The sequence below is a fragment of the Ylistrum balloti genome, unplaced genomic scaffold (genome assembly GCF_031769215.1).
Source record: "Ylistrum balloti isolate Yb309-2 unplaced genomic scaffold, AGI_CSIRO_Ybal_v1 Utg370182, whole genome shotgun sequence".
NCBI lineage: Eukaryota > Metazoa > Mollusca > Bivalvia > Pectinida > Pectinidae > Ylistrum > Ylistrum balloti.
This window is the reverse complement of record NW_026782167.1, coordinates 38603-57479: the sequence shown is the minus strand read 5'-3', so window position 1 is coordinate 57479 and position 18877 is coordinate 38603. Positions and strand designations below refer to the sequence as shown.

The 18877-nt window shown below is 37.0% G+C and overlaps 1 pseudogene; it reads left to right on the top strand.

Moving 5' to 3' along the window:
* The first annotated feature begins 2876 nt into the window (after window positions 1–2876).
* LOC132551154 (uncharacterized) lies at window positions 2877–17120 on the top strand (annotated as a pseudogene).
* Window positions 17121–18877: the final 1757 nt, after the last annotated feature.

Sequence of the window (18877 nt, the reverse complement as noted above, 5' to 3'; positions counted from 1 at the left end):
AACACTAAGTCGTCTATAACGACATGCACGAACTTATGTCGGGGATCACTAATACAGCTACTCATCTGCCTATTCATTTATTTCGCCCATTTTGATTTTTTTTCTCAGTCGCCTTTAGCATTACGGACAAGTTCTAGAAGGATGCAACAGCTGTATGATGCTGATATATTCATTATTTTACTCTAATGTGCTAAATCCAAAATTCGTTATATCTCGTACACAATCTCTACATTACATTATCAGTTGTTTATTTAACTGTTATTTATCGTGTTTAAGTGTTAGAATACGCGATAACCTTCATTAGAATATCCAGGTGATAAACCTTTATTCGAATATCTAGCTAATACGACCTTGTGTGTATTGAGTCTGTTGTACATTTAGTATTGATTACGTGCCTTGTTTCAACCATTTGATTATTTAATTAGTGGAATTAGTTTTTTTATATTTCATTGAGCTAAGTGTATGAGAAAACAATTCAAATGTATGGAAATGTGTTACGAAGTTAGTTTGTGTTGACTAAACTTTAACCTAGCTGAATTATCCTATTAGGGCATTGCGCACCTAAAATTAACCCTTTGATTACTTACTTAAGAGATTATTTCACGTTTAAGCTGAAATCTACTTGTACGGTGTATTACTGACACAGAAACCAAGTTAGAATGTTAGTCTAGCCATGGCGATCTCAATATTGGGTAATGTATATTTTGTTCATTATAAACGTAACCCTGTTTATTTTGTTCTTTATCCTATTAATTATAAACACAAATATAAAACACAATATACATTCATATACTATTATAAAACTAAGAAAATTTAACTGAAAGTGTAGTTTTTAATATGTTAAATAAATGACGTATTGTCATATAAATGTTTAAAAGAAACCACATCGAACTGTTATCATTTCGAATTTGACTTGATATCTACTTCGCAAAGTTTCAAATTATAGTGTAATCTTGAATCCAGTAACTACAATTCGGTTTAAGTAAGAGTATATAAACTACCGGGCTGAACTTTATAAATACCTACATATATATATGTATGATCAATGAAGTAATAACGACAGTACGGACAAGCGATTTGTCTAATTTCCAAGGCAACCTGCCCATTTCTCTAGACACAAATCTAAATTTAGGCGTCTTGATAATCTCTTCCACCAATTGATACTGAAGGCTCTTTATAACAAAAACCAACCTAAATTGTTGCTTGGAAGACGGTGATTTAAATATCAAAAATGTTTTATATCAATAGACACTGAGTGTATGCATAGCCGCAACAACAACAATTGCATGCCATACTCCGAGGAAAGTAAACATGCCTCGATTGATTTTTCATTTTCCATCTTCAAAGTGACGGTACCAAAGAACATCAATTTTTACAACTGTGTATCTCCTTTAATATTAAAAATGTATACAACCATTAGGAAAAAGGCTACAATATGTGACAAGTATTCTTTTTATTTTAAGATTCTTCTGCTCTCGATAAGCATGTCGTATAAAAAACTTAAAAAAAAAACTGTTTCAAGTTCAACAGATGACATCTTAAACTGTACCTGCAGGGAAAATACTTTGTTCCATTGCTTTTATAACCCAAATGACGGCGATCATTGATTAAAGTTCAAGAATGCTAATCAATTATTATTTTAACTGTTATAAGCAATCGATTTCAAAAATGTTTCATTTCGTTGTTTGAAATTAGTTTGTGTTGACTAAACTTTAACCTAGCTGAATTATCTTATTAGGGTATTGCGCACCTAAAATTAACCCTTTGATTACTTACTTATGAGATTATTTCACGTTTAAGCTGAAATCTATTTGTACGGTTATTACTGACACAGAAACCAAGTTAGAATGTTAGTCTAGCCATGGCGATCTCAATATTGGGTAACGTATATTTTGTTCATTATAAACGTAACCCTGTTTATTTTGTTCTTTATCCTATTAATTATAAACACAAATATAAAACACAATATACATTCATATACTATTATAAAACTAAGAAAATTTAACTGAAAGTGTAGTTTTTAATATGTTAAATAAATGACGTATTGTCATATAAATGTTTAAAAGAAACCACATCGAACTGTTATCATTTCGAATTTGACTTGATATCTACTTCGCAAAGTTTCAAATTATAGTGTAATCTTGAATCCAGTAACTACAATTCGGTTTTAGTAAGAGTATATAAACTACCGGGCTGAACTTTATAAATACCTACATATATATATATATATGATCAATGAAGTAATAACGACAGTACGGACAAGCGAATTGATAATCTCTCCCACCTATTGATACCGAGGCTCTTTATAACAAAAACCAACCTAAATTGTTGCTTGGAAGACGGTGATTTAAATATCAAAAATGTTTTATATCAATAGACACTGAGTGTATGCATAGCCGCAACAACAACAATTGCATGCCATACTCCGAGGAAAGTAAACATGCCTCGATTGATTTTTCATTTTCCATCTTCAAAGTGACGGTACCAAAGAACATCAATTTTTACAACTGTGTATCTCCTTTAATATTAAAAATGTATTGCATTATACAACCATTAGGAAAAAGGCTACAATATGTGACAAGTATTCTTTTTATTTTAAGATTCTTCTGCTCTCGATAAGCATGTCGTATAAAAAACATTAAAAAAAACTGTTTCAAGTTCAACAGATGACATCTTAAACTGTACCTGCAGGGAAAATACTTTGTTCCATTGCTTTTATAACCCAAATGACGGCGATCATTGATTAAAGTTCAAGAATGCTAATCAATTATTATTTTAACTGTTATAAGCAATCGATTTCAAAAATGTTTCATTTCGTTGTTTGAATACATAGTTAAATGAAGGCTAATTATTTACACAGGTGTTTGGACTCTGATATGTCTTGCGTCCCAGTTCAGCGGCACCTTTGGTAAGTATTAACTAACAAAAGCAAGCAAATGAAAAAAAATACTCCTAGATGTGTTTATACAATATTGCGGAAATATTGTTATGGATATCACAAAAGACAATAAATGATGAGAAATATGCAATTACTCCTGATTTTTACGCAATTAATATCAACAGGAAGTATATATAGTTATTTGATAGAAGGTTATTAATCTATTGTTATAATTTTTTATTCCTATAAATATTGGTTAAGGAATCCATGGAAACTGCTTTATACGTTATCATCTGCTTATCACTTATTAATTCCGGAATTTAGGAGTGTTCATGGAAACAAAGAAAAAACGATTTTCCACGAAAAATAATGGTTTAACATTATATTATAATACAGAAATAAATCATCTACCATCATGTTGAGTATCAAGTGATTATTGTTCGATAAAAGGTGCGCCTGATAACCGAGGTACCGAGTTCATTATCGGGTACATGCAGAACATAGCCGTCTCCATGAATGTTGAACTCTTCATCACCACTATGAGAACGACAACAGTTAACGTTCAGGTAACCGCTCCGAGATACAGTTCTGCGGGAATCAACGAAGCCTTCTCTGTCACTGCCGGTACTGTGAAACAATTGTTCTTTCATCCAAATATTCGTCTGAGTGGTAATGAAATGAGTTCCAAGGCCGTCTGGATCACTGCAGATGAAGAGGTCGTGATTTACGGAGTAAATAAGGAGACCTATTCATGTGATGCCTTTTTAGGATTGCCTACAGACGTCCTTGGAACTGAATACTACGCCATCACGTATTACCCTCCGTCCAGACAATGTGAGCTGTTGGTTGTCGGTGTGAATGACAGCACTACAGTAAACATCAGAGTCGGAGATGCTATTGGTAGTCGGTACATATCTTGGGGAGGAACAAACTACTACAGCGGACAAACACTTACTGTCACCATGAACAGATTCGACACATTCCAGTTAGTCACCTACGGCGATCTTTCCGGCACATACGTTAGTTCCAGTAAGGCGGTTTCCGTTTTCAGCGGAAACCAGAAAACAAATATTGGCAGCGGAGGAAGTTCTGACCATCTGGTCGAACATCTTACAAATGTTGATACTTGGGGTAAACGATTTGTTACTGTTCCTGTTCCACTGAGGACAGTTGGTGATTACTTCAAATTTATAGCCAGTGAGAGTAACACCCAAGTTACTATAAGTGGAGGATATTCCACTTCCTTTACGCTAAGTAATGCAGGTACAGTCGTACAGAAAACGATACCTTCTGGGGCATACTGTCTTGTTGTCTCTGATAAACCAATATTAGTTGTTCAGTTTTGCCTCAGTCAACAGTCATCAAGCGAAAAATCGGATCCTATGATGATGATCATTCCACCGGTGGAACAATACGGAGCCGACTACACATTTACAACACCAAAGTACTCTCTCGGCTCTTACAACAATTATTTCATGTTTATTGTTAAGAATAGTGAGAAATCTGGACTTCGAGTCGATGGCAATACCTTCCCCTCCAATACTGTGTACAACACAATAAGCGGCACGGATTACGTAGGGGGCTATATCAGCGTGTCCGAGGGGTCCCACACTGTACGTCACACGTCTCCTATCTCCATCTTTGGAGGATATCTGTACGGTCAAGCAAACTACGAGACCTATGGGTTTACTACAGGCATGAGAATGGCGGGCATCAACACGGTGAATATTGCTAATTTTTTTCAGTATTGTATGTTCATTAAAACATCATTTCGAGTGTAAGTTAAGAAACAATATAATATTTCAAAAGATTTAAAAAAAAAAGAACACTTTTCAGGAAAATCATTGCAAGCAGTATTAAAACAATATACTATGCTATTATATTATATCATATGATATTGTTAATGCACCCATTTCAAAATTTGTATGTATTGCGCTATTTAGCTGTCCTGCTGTTAAACAATTCTTACATCACGTCGCAATTCATAATGAGATTCTTTATGCTCTGTAGAGATACGACGTGGTTTAAACGAATTCTTAACACTTCTCAAAAATAATCTATTCAACTAGTTTCAAGAATAAGTTAAAAAGAATGGACTGCTTAATAAAGCTGCTGAACTCTTCACTCTCATACATAGATCTGTGTACCATCAACTACAGTAGTGGGTGATGGAATAGACAACGACTGTGACGGTCTGATTGATGAGGAGTTGTGTACTACAGAGAATCAGGGTGCAGGTATGTATTACCGACTGTGACAGTCTGATTGATGAGGAGTCGTTTACCTCCGAGAATCAGGGTAGAGGTATGTATTACTGACTGCGACGGTCTGATTGACGGAGATTCGTGTATTACAGAGAATCAGGGTAGAGGTATGTATAACTGACTGTGACGGTCTGATTGATGAGGAGTCGTGTACCACAGAGAATCATGGTAGAGGTATGTATTACTGACTGTGACGGTCTGGTTGATGAAGAGCTGCGTACTACAAAGAATCAGGGTAGATGTACGTATTACTGACTGTGACGAAATATGTTTTATCACATAACCGACCCGTTTTCCCATGTCATACGCCCATGTAACAATAATGGTAATACACATGTGTAATAAAGGTTTGGGGTCTGCTGATTGGTCAAAACCTTGATAACGTATCCATACGCCCGCGCGCGTACTACTTTTATTTACTACGACAACAAACTGTAGTAAAATATGGCTGACCAGATCAACATTGGCGACAGTTTTTTTTATAAGAAGGGGACTGGTGTGGTGAGGGAGATAATCCCACCGGGGTTTGCTATATTTTATAATGTTGAATTGTGTGGGATTGACTTTCAAATTGAGCTTGAGCGCGATCGTATTGGAAAGGTGGAAGATCCCTCCCAACAGCAGACGACCGCTCCGGATGGCGGTCCTGTTGCCCCTGAACACAGTCGTTTCGTTTCAGTCAGAGAAGATGAGGTGGGAAATTTTATACAGGATCAATCAAATAAGGATACGTTGAGCAAAACTTTGTATGACATGTGATTCACAAAAACCACCTAAGCGAATCCGAAAAGTTATCATGGAAAGTGACAGTGACTCGCAGTAACTGGAGCAGTTAGGCCGAACCTGATGACCCGTGATGACGAGGCGAGGTGGCGTCACGTTACCAATTTCAAGTGAATTTCCAAAATATTTTTTTTTTTTTTTTGTGATTTTTAAAAGTTATTTTGGCATTAAATAGAATTAAAATGCTTTACTTTGTCGATATTATTTTGGAACATAACAATCTCTTATACAATCATTGAAAAAAGGTACTATTTGCAACACGGATGGATAAAAATATGATTGCTGTGCGTTGGTTTTGACCTATATAGAAATCGTAGTTTTCTGGCGATTTTTCCATTTTAATTGGTTATGTGATAAATAGAATCTTACACTCGTGTCACTGTAATATGGAATTTATTAAACTCGTTCAATAAATTCTATAATACATTGGCACTCATGTAAGATCCAAAAAAAAAGAAAAAAAAATGAATGATAAATTAAAAGAGAAATATTTTTAGTACAACTCAATAATTTTCATTTTGCATACAGATGATGACGGCGATGGAACCGCAGAGGAAGATTGTGCTACACCTCCTCCGAGTGAGTATCTATTTTTCCATTCCTTCAGTTTATGGGCTGATAATGCAAAGATAATTGTTAGCAAATGGAATGCACGATAGCTACATGAGTAGAATACAATTAATATTGTGTGGTTTTACAGTTGATGGAGGATGGAGCTTATATGGAGCTTACGGCACATGCTCGATCACTTGTGAATCTACAACAGGTGGAGCTACCTCTGGGATAAAGACACAAACTCGATATTGTAACAACCCTACACCAAAGTATGACGGCCAACAATGTTCCGGAAGTGACACCAACACTGCTTCATGTACCCCGTCTATCTTCTGTCCAGGTAGGTCGTCTCATTAGAAAATTTTATTTTGTTGTGCAATTTATGGTGATGACCTTTTCGATACTAGTTAGTATGCCTGGTGAACTCGTTGTTGTTTACTTTGTTCATATTTGGGAACGTGTTATTGTTTAGTTGAATTGTTCAAAATTTACATGACAGTCGTCGCGATGGAGCAGTGGAATCTTACTCTTTAGGTACGCCTGATCTTCATTCTCCTGTCTTTTGTTTACATTGCCCTCATTTGATGACGTGTTATTTCTTAGTTGGATTGACCAAAATTTACATGACAATTGTCGATGAGAGAGCAGAGGAAGCTTACTCTTCAGGAACAGGTTTTCGTTCTCCTCGTCTTTTGTTTCATGTGTATCGATGCAAAGTTTTTCTTATTATGTCCTAGTTTAATCGAATTGTAAGTAAAAGTGGGAAAAAGTAACAGAAAAAGTAAGGTTCTGTTGATAAATTGATGTGTGCTTTGTTGTTCAATTTCACGCAGAACATTTATCAATGCATGAAATACATGTCTAAAAGATATATTAAATGTTTACAAAATGACATAGAAATTACCAATCGTGATATATATATAGTACACTTAATTGTATTTAGTTTTACAGGTAACGTAGCGTTTTTACAACTATGTTAAGCAGTACAGTCTATATTTGTTTCTTATTGAATGGGATCGAATGGTTGGAATACATAAAGTGGCTACAAACTTGAAATCGAAAGGTCTTACATTTCAATCTTGTTTTAATAATATTAGTTGATGGCGGTTGGGGTTCTTGGGGGTCGTACGGTTCCTGCTCTGTGACCTGTGCTTCAGGAACAAAGACGAGGACAAGGTCATGTAGCAACCCAGCTCCAGCACATAGCGGTAATGCCTGCAGTGGCAGTGATACTTCGACAGCCACGTGTACATTGAGCCCATGTCCAAGTACGTATGTCATTTTAACGAAGTACACTCCCATCATTATTATCTTGATTGATCCTGGGATATTACTTTAACTTTCTAGAGAGGGTAACTGATGTAGCGTTAGTGTAGTATTTATCTGAAGTATGCAAAATGTTAGGATCAGCTAATATTGTATAACGTTCTTTGTACAGCTGTGGCCATATAAAAAGTGGACTTCCCTTGTATGCAAAATGAGTGAATGTTTGATGTGCTTGTGTTTCTGGGAGACTACGCTATGTTCGTATAAGCCCTCTTGTAATAGTGCAGAACCTATGGCTACTTAATAGTGCCACCACACTGGAATATACTGCTAAAGACACTAAATAGAAGACTCCCTCCGGTTACTTTATAATGACAATGGACAAACCAATCATCAAATCTGAAATTGGTACACATAGAGTAGCAACTGACTTTCTTTTTAAAGACATGTCCACGGGACAGAACCTTAATTCAAGAGTGAACGCTAAAGGCCAACTGTGAAGTAGTGTTACTGGCGATATAAGGAAAAACGAAAATCAAATTTAGTGACCTCTTACGATAATGTAATTGGAACAGTTAATATCATTCCATGGCAGGGTAACAAGGAAATAAACATTTTAATGTTTAAATAGGCCATTGCGAACGAAATAAATCCTCTCTCAGTCGAAACTTTACTACTTTCAATACAAAACTGTCGTCTGCTTGTTTATTCGGAAATTCACACTCATTTGCGATAACACCGGCTTATTCAAGACTGCTGAAAAGTTCTAGCGTTCTGAATAACCGTACGGACGAAAACATCCATACGTCATCGCAATATTTTAGGCTTTGATATATCATAGAAAAACTTACTATTCAAACTTATAAATGTTTCCGTAATTCTATTCCACTCACAGAACGTGAGGAGGTTTGTTTGTACCTTTAATTCTCCGGCAACATCATTTAATTAGTATAATGTTAATCTAGAATATGTAAAGACTTCGAAATATTTACCACAGATACATAGTCATCAAAATATATGTTGCTACATTTTTATATTCTTTTTTCAATTACGATACTGATTAATTCATCAATGTTATGTAATGTCATGTAATGCCAATAATTTATGTACGGGTATATTACGATCTTAATTTAGTGTTAATTCATTGTTCTCTTACATTTTTGTATTAGTTATTGAAGACTTTTTTTCAGTAGTGTAATTTTTACAATATTCAGAACCAAACATGCATGTGTAAATTAGTGAAACATTGCGTTTCATAGTCGATGGTGCCTGGACGAACTGGAGTGCGTGGAGCGCTTGCACGGTTACCTGCGGAGGAGGTACAGCAACAAGGACGCGCTCATGCACCAATCCGAGTCCTCAATATGGTGGCGCACAATGTCCTGGAAATGATACAGACACCATGGATTGTAATGTGGACGTCTGCAAAAGTATGTTGGTCATTGTATCGATTTAAAAGGTGTAATAACATGTCCTATTTGTCAAGATTTGTGGGTATAGGCTCAGCCCAATTAGTAGCAAACAGAGAAAACAACGGCCTTAAATAAGTTCAACAAATGTATTCACTTAGAATATATATGTACAAAATCATAAAAAACATAGATATACTCAAAATCCAGGCTGGGGATTCTCGCCGTCGAGTTGCACGGCATTTTGGTTGCAGTGTTAAGACAATTTGCCAGTTGGTAAGTCGTTTAAACCAAACTGGGTCAACATCTGATCGTCCCCGAAGCGGCCGACCCCGTAAAACGACCGCCAGGGATGACCGTCGTATACGATTGATACACATGCGCAATCGATTCGTAACCGCAGTAGAGACTACAAGGACATTGTTTGGGCGTCGTGTGTCTCCACAAATAGTCCGCAACAGGTTGAGGGCCTACCAATTGAAAGCGCGGCGTCCCTACACTGGACCCAATTTGTTGCGACGTCACCATAGTAATCGGCGTAAATGGACCCGTGTTCACCGTCGTTGGGCCTTACGACAATAGAACAATGTTCTGTTTTCAGATGAGTCCAGGTTTTGTCTGCAACACGGTGACGGAAGGCGCAGAGTGTGAAGGCGAGGAGGGGAGCATTTTGCGAACTGCTGCGTCGTAGAACGGGACCGCTTTGGCGGCGGAAGTGTAATGGTTTGAGTGGTATTTGTGGGGGGACTCGTACCAGGCTTGTTGTGTTAAATGGCAATTTAACCGGCATTCGATATCGGGACGAAATTTTAAGACCAGTGGTTCTGCCATTCTTAAGACGCCATGGCGTTGGCGCCATTTTTCAACAGGATAACGCACCAGCGAAAACCAGTCGCGTCAGCAGAACTTTCTTGCAGCAGAATAACGTACAAGTGTCAGATTGGCCATCTAAATCACCTGATTTGTCACCGATTGAGAATGTCTGGGACGTTCTTGGGCGACGCGTGAGAGAACGTCAAAATCAGCCGTCAAACTTGCAGGGGCTGGCCCAAGCCTTGATCGCTGAATGGAACAACATCTCTCCCCGAATTATCCGCCTATTTACGAGTTCCATGCGACAACGCTGCAATGCTGTTTACTTCGCAAACGGTGGCCATACCCGTTATTAATGGTGTTACCCTTTAAATTGACCCCAACGTCCTTTACAGTCGAATAAAATCAACTGAACGCAAAGTTTTATAATGAACCATGACTGCAGTTTTATCAGAATTGATCAATTACTTTATTCGTACATGATTGGTAAGGATTTATGAAGGGGTTAATTAATTAATCACAGAATAAAGTAGTGTTACCTTTCTTTTTTTGTTTAGTATATATACAACTCACTAACGCACATCCACTCATACATTCATTCATTACATCTTTATTTCATTAAATGCACAGAATACATTTAAAACCCAGTCTCTCTCTCTCTCTATATATATATATATACAGTTCATCTTCTCCCATAGCTTCCGTCTCTCCAGGTGTTAACACACAATCCTACACTCTGCTTCACCAGTGTGACGAGTTCTCTTTACATCACCGACCGAATATCACTGGCCTCCACAACACTCTAGTTGGCTTGGTGTCCTGGGACCATCCCTCCCACTATGCAAATAGCGTTCATTTATAGGCCTCCCTGCACAGTTCTGAGGTATATGCATCCCTGCCCCAAGGTTACTGTTGGCGTCTCTGCATTCTACTTCCGAACGAACACACAGCTCACTCTCTCCTGTTTCTTCCAGGACTCCCATATAGGTGGGCACAGCACACAGCTTCTCCAAGTGATATCGTTTTCATGAACCCAAACCAGCACACAGCTTTCATATGGTGACTCCAACTATCTCTACACTTGGACGTTTGGCACACAGCCCTGGTAACATTGCATTACCATATAAAAAGCACACAGCTTATGCATCCAACCCGTTGCACCCAGCCTATAAGGTTGGAGCACCTTCCTGGTCGAAGTCCGGGGTTGAAATGACCGCACACACAGGTAGCACTTAACTGTGTTGCATGATTTGGTTACGCCTAGGTGACTCTTGCTTTCTGAGTCAGCAATTTCTATCAAGGGACCTCAGGTAACTCCTACAGGACAAGTGTACTTTACCCTGATCACTGTATAGGATATTGAGCACCACCACTCTATGGTACTGGATAGCTAACAAATACTTCACAGCATACGTTTTGACCATATTACCTAATATAAAGATGAACACAAACTGTCGACACATTTGCTTTCACGAGAATTTTTATGTCAGGATGACAAAGCCATTTGTTCATGAATCTCTATATTTATTTGTTCATACGTCAGCTGATATCTTATTTGAATATGCCTTCACTATGTTTTATCGAGTTATTTAGATAAATTTCACAAAAGTCACACTGAATAGTGACGTAATATCTAATTATATATTCTTCAATCAGGAAAAAGTCAACATTTTGGAAACATTGCATAAATAAGTCATTAAATTTTCAGTCGATGGCGAGTGGGCAGACTGGAATCATTGGGGATCGTGTACCTTAACATGCGGAAATGGAACACAATCCCGAACTAGGAGTTGTTCTGACCCACTGCCACTTAATGGTGGCCTTCAGTGCCCTGATTCATCTAGTGATTTCAAGCAGTGTAATACACAGGACTGTCCAGTTCGTCAACCTGGCGTTTACCAACAGGTAGTTTTGACAGAGTAATATTCACTGCCAGCATAATTTACATAAGTCTGAGGACTTGAATTAATCGCCACACGCTCCATTTTCCTCACCAGAAGATTCATGATTTTAAACCGTATCTTTATATCTATTGACTTCCAAAGCGCACCTACAAAAACTCCTCTGCTTTGTGTACTACATGAACTATAACCTTATTCATGTGTATTCATATGAATTTATAGATATTCCTCATCACTGAAGATCGTAAATGCAAACTACAACATATCAAGTGCATGCTCTTAGCAATGAATAAAGGTGAAAACTACTACATAAGTGATCTATCATTTCTTTGCTGCATCAGCATCAATCCTTAAGTCATCTTTCTTTTTAGCTTTGTTATATATTCAATAGTTGTCAATATTGATAAGTATGTTATGAAACACATTTTCATACATTTTTTCTGTAGCTATGCCCGGCAAATTGGTTCACCTGTGAAAGTGGTCAGATTACATGTATAGAATTGCCATTAGTGTGTGATTGTGGAAATGATTGTGACGACGGAAGTGACGAAACAGAAGGCTATGCCGGATGCAACCCTGATCTCCTGAAGTCCTGCGGGAATGGCGCTGATGGTAAGATTATCTCTAACCAACGTATAAAAGCGCGTTGATTGTCAGAAAGCAACTACGATTGATTATTCCAATGGAAAAAAAGAAATAATAATAATAGCTACAAGATAGTTTCGAGTTTTTTTTATAAAAACCGCGCTGGGAACTTATTGTACAATTTACAAATATAGATACTTACATTTCTATCCTGATATAAATTCTGAAACGAATAGCGACGTACTACTTTTTTGGAGGGAAGGAATCTTTGTTTACTTATCTTACCAGTTTGTGAACATATGTATTCACGAATTCAATGTAAGCAAAACCCCCCAACAAAAAAGAAAAGAAAAAAGAAAAAAGAAAATATACTTTACAGTATTAAACACTGGTCACATGCCGTTTATAAAATACCAACTAAATACAACAAATCAATTGTCTGTATGATTTAATGCACTTGTCTGATTCTTCCTGCTTCGTCTATTTAGGCAATTAGACCACGAAAAGACTATTGATTTTTCAATTAATGCTAACCAGTCAAATTTAGTTTATATTACATTCATAACAGATTTTAGTACCTTAGCTAAGACAACATCGATTGAATTCAACATTAGAAATATTGTTCCTTTTCTTTTCTATAGGTGTATTTCAATGTCCTAGGTGGATGTTCGGTCTGGTCCTGTCTACAATCTGGTGTATACAGCGATGATTGAAATGTTTTTTCTGAAGATAGAGTTTTTCCCTATCCTCTCACGGAAACATTCTAATCATAGGGCTAAAAACCCTGAACTAACCTTTCTAAACCTGAAACACTTAATCACTTCTCGAATAAAACTTTTATTAACAAGATATTACAGATTGAAAAAACTGTGATTATAGAGAGTATAGAAGCTTATCCAATATCCGAGCTAAATATTGTACAGATGCATGCAACAGTTATTGAATAAAACTAAATACAGTACATGATTTACGTGTTTCTTTTGTTTCCAGTGTGTATGAAAAACGAAAAATCACATATTTCATTTTTCAGACTTAGAATTTTCAGTTTTTCCAACAGTGTTGACCATACCATATGTCTGAAATATTAGTTCAGATTGAAACTTCTGAAACAACGAAAAATTAAAAAAAAAAAAAAGTTTCCAATGATCTGACGAACCAATGAGGAAAATTTGAGATAAAGGAGGTGCTATTCCGTAATAAGCCTAAATTGTGCAGTTCAGATGCCTGGTAACAATGCTGACATATAATAATAGGTATGGTATATTTTGGGTCTTGTTATCATATTTCAACGGATATCTCGTTTCATCAAGATCGACCCACAGACATTTTTCTCTTGGATATAGTATGTTTTTACTTGATTTGACATCATGCAAAACCAACATCAACAAAACCTGTCTGCAAACAGAATTTTCATTCTTAAATCAATATATGAACAAAAATAAGAAAATATTAACATGTCAAAAACGCAATTTCAGTTAACCTTTTCGTGGGTGGAATCGATCATATGACAGAGAAAGTGACTTAAATTATACACAGGTTGTTAAAGAAAGCCAACCAAACGCATAGTGTTGAATGACCTAAAATAACACACATTATCATAAAACTTTACTTTTAAAACTCGATGATAGAGTTTCCCTGTATTTCGCGGTCTTAACCATTGTCTCGAAATATTATTGTAATAGAACACATTTTTTTCTCAAAAGTAGCGAATTATATCGGGAAATGGGGAAAACTCGCCCAACACGGCGCTTACATCACTTTAAATAAGTTGATAAAACAAAATAACTATTTATCGTTTACCTTAATACAACAAGAAATACTTTATTCGTATAGATAAAAACAACGCTTGATATGGATTAAGTTTGACTTATGAAATTAATCAGTTTAAAGCCAAATGACTTATATTTGTATATAACATAGAAAAACAAGGTAGGAATTTAGTTTTAAAATGGCGTTGACGAAAGTCGGTGAGTTTATGTATAATTTTAATATAAAAATTTACGATATCATTACTGTACTTAGGAAAGAAAAGTTGATTTGGACGTTGTTATGTTACATGTCAGAATGTTCGATTTACAAAAGTTCTAAAATTACGTACAACCAAATTCATAAAATCACTCATCAGATAACTATCAGCATATTAGATTAATAAATGAATTCTTCATTAAGTTTGGATGTCTATAATCATTTGAACTGGAACTTACAGTGTGTAATTGTTTATCCTTGGAACCAAATCCTCTCTGAATGCCATTGGTATTGAATGTATGATGTTCGATAAACATTTTACAGGGGTTTGGACTTATGTGTGCCTTGCATACCAGTTAGGTGGCACCATCGGTAGGTACAACTAAAGCATTATGAATGTTCATTAAGGTTTGATTGGTTACAAAGTAATTTATATATACATATATTATTATTGTTAATGTTATTCAATTTTATTGTAGTTATTTCTATACAAAATGCACAAAATTATGTACAGGAAACCAACAAAATTTATGCTTATCGTATATATCATATGTCTCGAAATATCTAATGCAATGCATTATCTTGTAATATTTTAATACATACCCCGTAAGGGGCACCTGACAATCGAGGTACAGAGTTTATCATTGGCTATATGGAGAAATTTGCAAAGTCTATAAACGTCGAACTCTTTATCACAACCATGAGGACCACCACAGTCAATTTACGGGTGACCGCCCCGAGATACAGCGCCGCGGGGATCAACAGCCTTCTCTGTTGCTGCCGGAACTGTGAAACAACTGTTCTTCAACCCACGTATTCGTCTGAGTGGTAATGAGATGAGTTCCAAGCCTGTATGGATTACCACTGATGACGAGGTAGTTATCTATGATGTAAACCAGGAGAGATACTCGTTTGATGACGTCCTCGGAACAGAATACTACGCTGTCACATACTACCCTCCATCCAGACAGTGTGAACTTACGATTGTCGCAGTAAACGACAGCACTTCAGTCTGTGTTACGGTAGGAGAAGCCATTGGAAGTCGGTATATATCTTGGGGAGGAAGGAACTACAAAAAGGGGAATACTCTCACTGTTACGATGAACTGGTTCGATACATTCCAACTTGTCACTTACGGAGATCTTACAGGGACATACATCGAATCTAGCAAAGTTGTCTCAGTGTTCAGTGGAAACAGGAAAACTGATATTGGCAGAGGAGGCAGTTCTGATCATTTGGTTTAACATTTAACACCAGTTTCTACTGTTCCAGTCCCACTGAGGACGGTTGGTGATTAATTCAAGTTTATAGCCAGAGAAAGTAACACCAAAGTAAAAATCAGTGGCGGTTACTCGAGCTCATTTGCCTTAAATAACCCTGGAAAAATGGTTCAGAAAACAATATCTTCGAAGGCATATTGTCTTGTTGAATCGGACAAGCCAATATTAGTTTTGCCTCAGTCAACAGTCATCAAGAGAAAGATCAGATCCTATGATGATGGTCATTCCACCGGTGGAACAATATGGAGCCGACTACACATTTACAACACCAAAGTACTCTCCTGGCTTTTACAACAACTATTTCATGTTTATCATCAAGGAATCTGAGAAATCAGAACTGAGAGTTGATGGCAATGCCTTCCCATCAAACACGAAGCATAACAAAATCAGCGGTACGGATTACGTAGGGGGCTACATCAGCGTGTCCGAGGGGGTCCCACACTGTACGTCACATTTCTCCTATCTCCATCTTTGGAGGATATCTGTACGGTCAAGCAAACTATGAGACGTGCGAGTTTACTACAGGCATGAGAATGGCGGGCATCAACACGGTAAGATTATGATTAATTGTGAACAGAATCAGTATCGGTAAAATGAGCTCATGTACCATTTCAGGTTAAAGTTTCATATATCTTAAACCTTTGAAACACGGAGTTGCAAAGGTTGCAGGTTGTTGAAAATTATGAGGAAGCTTTACGGCCGTCATAGTGATCACATTGAGAAATATTTCATTTCTTTTTGTGATAATCCGTTGATTGATATCTAGTTCTCATTAAAGAACGATACGTTACTTAGTGGAATTGAACAAAGATTACATGGTAAGTGTCATCGATGAGAAAGAAGATGCTTACTCTTCCGGAACACCTGTTCTTATTCTCCTTGTACTTTTTCATGAGTCTCCGTGTAAATATTTCTTACGTTCATATTTCATTGTATAACCTTTCACTTAGTATTATTATTATGTTATGCATTGGTATTTTCTTGATGTTTTCATACAAGATTGAATAATTACTGAAAAAACCTCTTGCTGTCAATCTTGTTGATTTTCTATATATGCTTTATGATATTATTTCATAACCAGGGAGTGTTGATAGAAAGCAAAAAATACAAATAATTATGTAATAAGCACTTCGACATAGACAAGCAATTCACGCAACAACCGACCCCGCATGGCATGCCTTTATTTTATATTCAGATTAAACATGTATATCCTTTCATAACATGTCTTGAGGCCAAATAAAAAGCAATGGATGTCTATGGTTCTATCTATATAAAGCTGATATATTACAGACTTTTTTATTTAATAGGTATGTGTTCCGTCAAATACTGTAGTGTTAAACGGTATCGATAATGACTGTGACGGTTTGATTGATGAGGAGTTGCGTACTACAGAGAATCAGGGTAGAGGTATGTATTACTGACTGTGACGGTCTGATTGATGAGGAGTTGCGTACTACAGAGAATCAGGGTAGAGGTATGTATTACTGACTGTGACGGTCTAATTGATGAGGAGTTGTGTACTAAAGAGAATAAGGGTAGAGGTATTTCTTACTGACTGACGGTCTAATTGATGAGGAGTTGTGTACTGTAGAGAATCAGGGTAGAGGTATGTATTACTGACTGTGACGGTCTAATTGATGAGGAGTTGTGTACTATAGAGAATAATTTTTATTTTTCAGTTTTTATCACTCCTGAACATTTTTATTGGGTATAGCGCTTAGGAAATTTGGATTTTTCGAAAAATTGGACATTTTTATTTTTCAGTTTCCATCACTCCTGAACATTTGTATTGAGTATAGCGCTTAGGAAATTTGGATTTTTCGAAAAATTATCTCTTTTTAATCTTTCGTCTAACATGTTCTCCGGCTTAGAGTGAAGGAACTAGCCGGCATACAACAAAGGGAATATCGATTCATGGCGTGCTGACGGAATGCTTATCGTTTCTCATTATTGAGATAGGTCACGTGACTAAGGGAGGTGGAGTTAGGATGAGTTTATATTTGTAAAAATGTACACCTTCCAACTCGTCAATGTCATCTAATGACTCACGTGACTTAGGGAGACGGAGTTATCTCTTTTTAATCTTTGGTCTAACATGTTTTCCGGCTTAGAGTGAAGGAACTAGTCGGAATATAACAATGGGAATATTGATTCATGGCGTGCTGACGGAATGCTTATCGTTTCTCATTATTAGTCCGGTATGTTGACTGCTACTTAGGGTTATTTTTAGCCTTAGGGTTAGGGTTAGGGTAATGGTTATTAGTATTTTGCTACTCAGAAAGGTCTTTTTGCTACTCAGTGACATGGGCTTTTGGGTTAGGGTTAGGGCTAGGGTTAGGGTTAGGGTTAGGGGGTTTTACGAGTAGTGCGCAGCTACCAACTCGTCAATGTCATGAGATAAGTCACGTGACTAAGGGAGGTGGAGTTAGGATGAGTTTTTATTCGTAAAAATGTACACCTTCCAACTCGTCAATGTCATCTAATGGCTCACTTCACTTAGAGAGGCGGAATTATCTCTCTTTAATCTTTGGTCTAACATGTTCTCCGGCTTAAAGTGAAGGAACTAGTCGGCATACAACAATGGGAATACTGATTCATGGCGTGCTGACGGAATGCTTATCGTTTCTCATTATTAGTCAGGTATGTTGACTGCTACTTAGGGTTAGGGTTAGAGTTAGGGTTAGGGTTTTTTACGAGTAGTGCGTAGCGACCAATTCGTCAATGGCATAAGATAGGTCACGTGACTAAGGGAGGCGGAGTTAGGATGAGATTTTATTTGTAGAAATGTACACATTCCAACTCGTCAATATCATTTAATTTCTCACGTGACTTAGGGAGACGGAGTTATCTCTTTTGAATCTTTGGTCTATCATGTTCTCCGGCTTAAAGTGAAGGAACTAGTCGGCATACAACAATGGGAATATTGATTCATGGCGTGCTGACGGAATGCTTATCGTTTCTCATTATTAGTCAGGTATGTTGACTGCTACTTCGGATTAGGGTTAGGGTCTTGGATAAGGTTAGGGTAATGGTTATTAGTACTTTGCTACTCAGAAAGGTCCTTTTGCTACTCAGTGACATTGGCTTTTGTGTTAGGGTTAGGGTTAGGATTATTGGGTTTTTACGAGTATTGCGCACCTACCAACTCGTCAATGGCATGCGATAGGTCACTTGACTA